The sequence below is a fragment of the Cicer arietinum genome, chromosome 2 (genome assembly GCF_000331145.2).
Source record: "Cicer arietinum cultivar CDC Frontier isolate Library 1 chromosome 2, Cicar.CDCFrontier_v2.0, whole genome shotgun sequence".
NCBI classification, from domain to species: domain Eukaryota; kingdom Viridiplantae; phylum Streptophyta; class Magnoliopsida; order Fabales; family Fabaceae; genus Cicer; species Cicer arietinum.
The window spans coordinates 24390574-24399470 of record NC_021161.2 but is presented as its reverse complement, the minus strand read 5'-3'; the positions used below and the strand labels follow the sequence as shown (position 1 = coordinate 24399470).

General features: G+C 29.3%; 1 long non-coding RNA gene across 2 annotated transcripts; it reads right to left on the bottom strand.

The window, feature by feature from the left end:
• Positions 1-1912: 1912 nt before the first annotated feature.
• LOC105851360 (uncharacterized) lies at positions 1913-3383 on the bottom strand. 2 transcript variants are annotated; one of them, XR_012161836.1, is made up of 2 exons: positions 3261-3383; positions 1913-2064 (listed from the first exon to the last, which is right to left on the bottom strand). It is a non-coding gene; the product is annotated as an uncharacterized lncRNA (long non-coding RNA). The 2 variants fall into 2 exon arrangements; XR_012161837.1 differs by having other exon boundaries at positions 1913-2055; positions 3261-3377.
• Between the last annotated feature and the right edge of the window lie 5514 nt (positions 3384-8897).

Sequence of the window (8897 nt, the reverse complement as noted above, 5' to 3'; positions counted from 1 at the left end):
TTATCATCTAACTAAATTAGATCCAAACAAACACACACTATATACTTTTTTCAATGAAACATTTGGAGGTAGATTCATAATCATAACAAAGTATAAGGAATCTGATAAATGGTGGATGACATTTCAATATAGAAAGAAAGTAATGTTACAATAACAGGAACATCACAGATCATTCATGAGTGCAAATTCAAACTATTTATTTGATACAGGGGAACAAGACAGCAGGGTCACAAATCTTGGCGGACAAGTGCATGACATACTCAATAACATTGGAAAAGGCACACTTATTCGTTGACATGCAATTTAAACAAAAACATTACTACACAACAAAATCAAGAATGAAAAGGCATAAACAAGAAGCAAAAGAAACCACAAGGAGTAAGGAATCTTTGCAGTTCGCAAAATTTGAAATATATGAAGTAAAAGCAAACAATCTTTAAACTCAAACATAAAACTTCCATATAGTATTACATAAACATACTCATCTTTATCTCAATCTACTACAACAAGTTATTCAATTTTCTCTTTGATATATGCACGTCACGACATCGTTTCAAGTCAAAAAGTTCTTAGAAATTTCAAATTTTTAGTGTCCAAATACTCCACATGAAAAATGCTATGGCGGACCACCTTTGTGGACAGGTGTTTAAAATTCACTTGAACCACTAATGATGATGGAAAGTATAATTATAATTTCTTCCCAAATTTTACGGCCTAGGCAATTATTAGATCAATGTCAATTCAAAATAAACAAGGAAAATGAGTATGTCCTTCAAAACTTAACAAACATCAATCAAGTCAACATCTTAGTCGTTAAATCATACTTCCAAGGAGTGTAATTCATCATCATTAGAGTTTCAATGACTTTTAAGCAGTGGTTCACGATAGTAGAATTTCCCTACTTGACATATATATCTAACAAACTTTACAAAACAAAATAATAATAACAAAAGAAAATCTCAAATTATAACAAGCATAAATAAACATAACTAAGAACAAGAATCAATAGTGGATTATCAAAATATTATAGTGATAATAATAGTACAAAAGAATGACAAGAATCATCCAGGTAACAAAAAAAAAATGTAAATAACGAGTAACTATCCACACATAATCCAGGTAACACAAAAAAATGTAAATAACGAGTAACTATCCACACATAATCAAATAACAGAGTTACCATAAACAAATTTAAACATGTATGAACACGCCAAAAATAAACTCTTTTATAAATCAGCATGTCTTTAAACTACATTGCAATATTTAAACTAACTACTTTTATGCTTGCAATCTTTAAACTAACTATTTTTAGCTACAAATGCACATACATAACCATTTTTATACAAATGCAAAACAAGTTAGAATTTTGTGTCAATGGTTTGCACAGTTATCTTAACCCTTTTAAGTTTGATTAAATTTCACTAATGCAATTTGGAAACATGTCAAGGTGATATAATGTACAATGCAATGAAAGTCACACCACTTAGCGCGTATTCAAGTTAATTTCACAAAATTATCACATAACACATAATACAAGCTCAATAAACACCTAATGAACAACAGTAAAAAATAAAATAAAACAATTGACAAGGACACAAAAAACTCAATAGACACATCACCCACACGGTATGATTGGACAGACCTGCTCTGATACCACTAATATAACGCCCTGAACCCAAATTGAAATAAAAAGTAAAATGCACTAGTTTTAAAGAGATTCACAGCGGTTCCAAAATAGATTATATATATATTTTTTTAAATACTTTAAGGTTCAAGACGTCACGTTCACACTTACACAAAATGCTTGCATAAAAATTTTCAATAAAAAAAATTCTTAATATCAAATATAGTTGATGTTCATTAAATAAATACTTTTGATATAAAAGCAAGTTCTAAACTTAGAGACAATTAATTTCTACCTCTGAATAACCGATAAAATAACACAATTGATCAATCAAATTTACAAAAATCTAAATTGTTCATAACTCAACAAAATACGAAAAATTACTCCCACCCAATATCACCTATTCAGAGCGTGGATCCCCAATCGATAACCTGAAATTACTGCGCTCTCGCAAGCGCCAAACACAAGTAATGAGGGGTGAGCTTCGAAAACATATAATAGTATAAAATCACTGAGAAGAACACGTAAAAAAATATTAAACACCGTATCATATCAAATCACAACCAACAAGAATAATCAAGGTAAAACATTGATACAATCGACAACATCAAGTAAGTAAATACACAAATCAAGTAATGTTATGCATGCTCTTATACTCTAGACTCCTCCTCTTTCTTTGGTACCATTCTAACTCTGAAGTACTTGGTTAGGAGGCTCGATACTATGCCACCACGCAAGTGGACGGACAATTCAAATTGGCCATGTCCTCATAGATCCCCTCAACTCAACCCGAGACACATATACGCGACAGTCGAGGTAAACGTGTGTTGCGTGGTAGCTCCCGACATTTGGAGTGCTACCTCCAAGTCACCTAGGAATTCCCCACCCGAATACCTCCAAGGTCTAACAATCTTGCCTTAAGGCTCAACAGTAGACCGCCACGATCAGGCTCATTCAGTTGTACTTCCCCGGAATCACTAGGCTTGTCAGGCCCTACCTACATGATGACAAAATAATCTCCACTTCACAAATTCACAATATTTATTTTCTCCCCTCGTTGGCCTATGGTACTCCATTAAGACCTTCATCTCAAACACAAATTGGAATCACAATATTTTCATCACAATTTATAACACCATCAGGGTGGTAATATCACAAGTCAGGGAGCACACATCGTCATTGCAGATTTCCATAGTCATACATTACATTCAGAATTTATCATCATGATACGTCATCTCTAACAATAAAGGGTCTACACTCACATATAATAATAATAATACTAGACCATTCACACACACCACATCAACTGCAAGGCAAATAATTACAATTCATCACATTTTATATCATATATCAGTATCAAGGATAGATATAAACAAAACACAGAATGAATCAAATACACAATTCTACAATAATTCAACTATCACAGGATCTTCAAAAATCAAATCAAACAACATCCTATAAAAGTTTCTAATTCATATTTTAACCTCACAAAATTCAAGTTTGCTCATTAGTCAATTATTACTCAAAGGGCCTCTGCCATACGTAGCGAGCCCCAAATGAATTGTGGAAAATACGGTATTCCCGTTCATCTCACTTAATTTATACTCATGCATTCGAACTCACTCTCACCCCATACCTCAATTTGACGCTTTCATAAGATATAAGGACCATAATGATTTTCAGCAACCATGAGATGTCGACAACACGTCCAAACGAGTCCAAAAGCATCGACGAATTTGCAGAGTCAATGAAACGTGGCTGATAATTTTCCCGAGGCATAAAAATCAGCATTATATAATTAATAAAAATATTAGGCGAAGAAACATATTCAGAAATAATAGGCGAAGAAACATATTCAAAACATCGTGAAACATGTTATTAGAAAAGGTCTCACCGACGTACTGGGGCGCCGACAGGGTCCGGCATCAACTTCACCAAAACATGCAAATGAGTAGTGCTTCTTGAAGGTTTCGACGAGAGGAATCTAAAAATGATGTCAGTTTTTAAAGATGATGAACGTGTTGGCCGGAGTTTGGCAACACAGTCGCGACAATGGTGGAAACCCATTTTTTAAAACGTAACGATTGGCGATTTCGAGCATAGGTAAAGGAAGAGGGTGTTTCATGGAGTCCAAATATGGTCTTAGTTTTCGTTTGTGATAGTCGTGGTGGCTGAAATCTTGATCCAAAGATGGAGGTGTGATTTTTGACAAAGAGAAATAAGATGTTTCAATTTACGATTTAGGTTGAGAATGAAAGAGGAGATTACAATGATCACAAATGTGGTCTCAGTTTTCTAAGACAACCATTGTAATGATCGTGGTCGAGGCGAGAAGAAGGAAGAGGAAATGGTTGTTGGCGGCGGTGTATACGAAGAAGAAGAAGGAAGAGGTTCTGGTCTTCTTGTTACTATTTTTCTTCCTTTATTATTATTATTATTATTATTATTATTATTATTATTATTATTATTATTATTATTATTATTATTATTATTATTATTATTATTATTATTATTATTATTATTATTATTATTATTATTATTACTATTATTATTATTATTATTCAAAACCTTTTTATTAACTTTACTTTTATTAAATATCTAGTTAGTAATAAGGATGACATATTTCACTTTAAAATAATAACAATCTAAAATTAATAAAAAGATATAAATATACTTAATATCCCTATCAATAATTTAAATAAATTATGAAGTCAAACACATGATAAATTATCACAATATAGCAAATACACATGTAAGAAAATCAATCATAATTATTTGTCAACACATATTGTAAACACATGCAATACTAAATTAATTCTTTAAAATCCCATTAGATAAATTAAATAATTTATTATTAAATTTGGGGTGTTACAAAACACATTTCAAGTACGTTGGCAATTTCAACTATTTCTTTCAAACAAAATATTTCTAGTTATACTCCTTAAAATAAAGTCTTAAATCATATCACCAATAATTCAACAAATTTAACATAGGTCTGACAAAGAGAGTAATTTTTAAAATATTAAACACATCTAACAACTTAATAACATTATAATAGATTTACAATCAATTACTCTATAAAAATATACTTTATATATAATGAAGGAGAAAGAAAAAAAACTAATGATAGAGATACTATTTCCCAATAACATATATTTAATAATTAAATTCATTCAAATTAGGGTAACATGTAGTCAACTACTTAAGGAACTATAACTGCAGTCATTCAAATTCAAATATGGGTAATTAAAAGTATCTTTAACGTGGTTCAGGAATGCGAAGACGGCGCCACAACTCCTTCTCCTTACTTCAAGTTAAAAACCCACTTAATTACACGTTTCCAATAATTTATTTGTAATTTACCACTAGGTATCACAATAATATCAAATACCACACATTTGATAAAAATAAATCAAACATCACAATAATATCAAATACCACACATTTAACGAAGTTAAATAAATCAACACTTTATAAATATTTCTATTCCATATTTTAATCTCACAATTCCCATATTTTTACATTAACCAATATATCACTCAAAGGGCTACTGTCGTACGTAGCGAGCCCCGAATGAATAGTTGGGAAATATTGTTTTCCCGTTCATCTCAAATTATATTATACTCATGAATTCAAACGCTCTCTCACCCTTTACCATATTTTGACGCTTTCAAACCCGAATACGATTCCATGAGCAAACAGCTTTTGTTTATTGACTTTTTGTCCTTCAATCGATGTAACTCGACAATTTATGAGTAAACGTTAAAAATAAATTATGAGTAGATACTCTAAAAACTAAATTTGAAATTCGGTCAAGAAAAATTGCCATAAATTAGAAAATCAATCAATGAATAGTATAGCTACTTTTCAAACGGTCGTTTTGGCGTTGGTTTCACTCAAATCGGACTTACGGTGAAGGAGAACGGTGCAAAATAACGAATTCTACAAACGAAGAAGTCAGGAATTTTAGAGAGAAATTGGGGCTGTTAAAAATCTGGAAAATTATGTTTAATTGACGAGTTAAATGAATGAAATAACATACTCAAATTTGGGCGAAAATGGAGAAAGTTTTCTGGAACAGCTATCGATCAGCGGTGTCAATTGATAGAGTTATTGTTGTGTTTCCTCTTTGGTTTTACAGCTGGCCTTCCAACTCCCTTCCCTTTTTTGTTTGTTTTATTTTATTAATAATTATGGTTCATACATGAATCAAACACATTGGTCTCCTTTTAGGTTTTACTAGTCTTATTTTATTTTATTTTTTTAAAACACAATTTCATGAATAAAGCATTATTACTATTTCAAAACTAATAATTTAAAAATAAAAATAATTAATATTTTAAAATACATTAATAACCAAAGATTTCATATTTAAAATAATCCCTATAATATTACCATCATTAGGGAATACTCAAATTACAATATTACCATCATTAGAGAATAGTCGAAATTATAAAATAAATAAATATAACATCAACACTTTATATTAATTACTAAATCTTAATAAATATATATAAAATCACAATGTCATAACAAATATATAAAAATAAAGTTAATCAAACACAATATCACTACCGTCTCAAGATAATTATTTAAAAAAACAATAACTAAAAATAGAAAATAGTTATAAATAATTGAAATATAACTACGTGCATACTTAGAAAATTTATTATTTAAAATTAATTAGAAAATTTATTATCATATATTCTAAAATAATTTTAATTATAAATTAATTATTTAAAATCGTACTTAACTAATAAAATAGTTTAATATAAAATTTAGGGTGTTACAATTCTCCCCTTGTTAAAGAATTTCGTCCTCGAAATTTACGGTGAGTGAACTAATATCTAACTTACCACCCTCATGATTCAAACTTAGTCTATAAACATATTTAAGACATTCAATCTCCAATTAAGCACATCATGTAAAATTCAACTAACATAGCATGATAGACTAACATGACAAAATAATTTAATTAACACCTATAATATTTATCATTTAATTATGAAATAAAATACTTATCACATTTACCATTCAATTATGAAATAAAATACCATAGAGTTACTCACTATAATTTACATATAAAACATAAATATAGATTTTGTCAATAATAACGTAGTTCATATAGTTTGGTTAAATGAAACACATTTCAAGTACGTTGTCAATTTCAACTATTTCTTTCAAACCAAATATTACTAGTTTTACTCCTTAAAATAAAGTCTAAATCATATCACGAAACATTTAACAAATTTAACTTATGTCTGACAAAGAGAGTAATTTTTTAAAATATAAAACACATCTAACAACTTAATAACACTATACTAGAATTACAATTAATTACTCTATAAAAACAAGCAAAAAAAGTAATGATAGAGATACTATTTCCCAAAAACATATATTTAATAATTAAATTCATTCAATTGATATAAGCAATGACCATGTTTTTTAATTACTTAAAAATAAAATTAAAAGGTACTTTTAACAAAATAATGAGTTATTGTTGTCACTTTTATTGACGATGAGTCATCGGGGTAGCTAGTCCCTCCTACTCATGTAATCAACTACTTAAGGAACTATAACTGCAGTCATTCAAATTCAAATATGGATAACTAAAAGTATCCTCAACGTGGTTCAGGAGTGCGAAGGCGGCGCCTCAACTCCTACCCTTACTTCAAGTTAAAAACTCACTTAATTACACATTCATAATAATTTATTTGTAATTTACAACTAGCTACAACAACAAAAGAAAGGACACTAACATCAGTGTATAATCAATAATTCGATTGAAGAAATATAGAACTATTCCACTTTTAAATGCTCTCGACTACTCTAACTCTATACCCTAATTCCCAAAAATTAGAACACTTGAAATACAAATAATTTCATATTTACATAATCATATACATGCATATAACTAATTCATCAATTGACATCATGATGTGGAATATCCTCATACCAATGCAATATTTACAAATTGATCACAAATAAATTATTAATTAACTTTTCTTTTAATCAATCTTTATCATTTAGCAAATATTGAAACAAAGATTTTTTAATTAGTAGGTAATGTATGCAACTATTTTTACTCCAAGTTAATATAACAATCATAAAATTAAAATAAATCTCGTAGTACATAAATTATTTTAGTGGTTAATCAATGCTCTAAAATTTGATTGCAAACACTTAAATTATTTTAAAAGGATCACTAATCTTTTAATACCATAAAATAATTTTTCTTCATAATTTCAAAATTTTCCTTGGATTACTTCTTAATAAATCTTACGATTTTTTTTTAAATACTTTTAAAAATCAATAAGATTACTAAAATTTCACCAATATCTTTCCCACCAAAATACCTCTCAAGATATTTAGGCACTCTTAAAATAATTTTTTTAACCTATATTTTGAAATCAAATCATGTATATAAAATTAGATACAGAGTTTTCTAATTCATCAAGACTTCTAAAATAGTTATATTTTTTTTCCTAATTTCTAAAAACTATTTTTACAACATATCTTTTGTTGATTATTATGACCTCGAAATAATCGGAATGTATCAGTTCTTTAAGAAATTAAATCAATTTCATACACACAACGGAATTAAATTGCGGCATACAAGATTAGCAATTACAAGTAGATGGATAAGAGATTAACCAAGATGCATGCGAGTCAAATTACCAGTTTAAACACTATTACCTAACACAAAATATGTTTAACATGCATCTAATATTAATCACACATACAAATATTGAAAGATAGAAAATTAAAGGAGTTAAGGGTTAGAGAAGATTGCACCAAGAATTTATCCTAGTTCAGTTGTCAACGAGACAACCTACATCCAGTCCTGACAATCCAATCGGATTTCAGATTTTCTTCTCCAATAGAAAGAATCAATTACAGATTGTCCAGTTTCATCCCCGAAACCTATCTATCTTAATGATCTCTTTCCTATTGATCACCCTCTGATCCTTGTAGATACTCAGCAATCTAACACAGAATCAAAGTACGACTCCTTCTTGTTGAGCTCTCTCACCCAAGAAGGTAGCCACCAGTTTCAAGCTGGCTTTCTCGCTTTCGTTTCTTTTCAATGTATTATTACAAACTGAATAAAAGAAGAACAAAAAGAAGTCTTCAATCTTGATCAATGTGACTTCTCACGAATCTGGATATTCAAGGATTGTTCATGAGAACATTGTCTTTTCTCTCAAGATTACTTTTCCAGCTCTCTCATTGATTATTGATAATCTTTTTGGCTGTGATCTGAAAAAGCAAT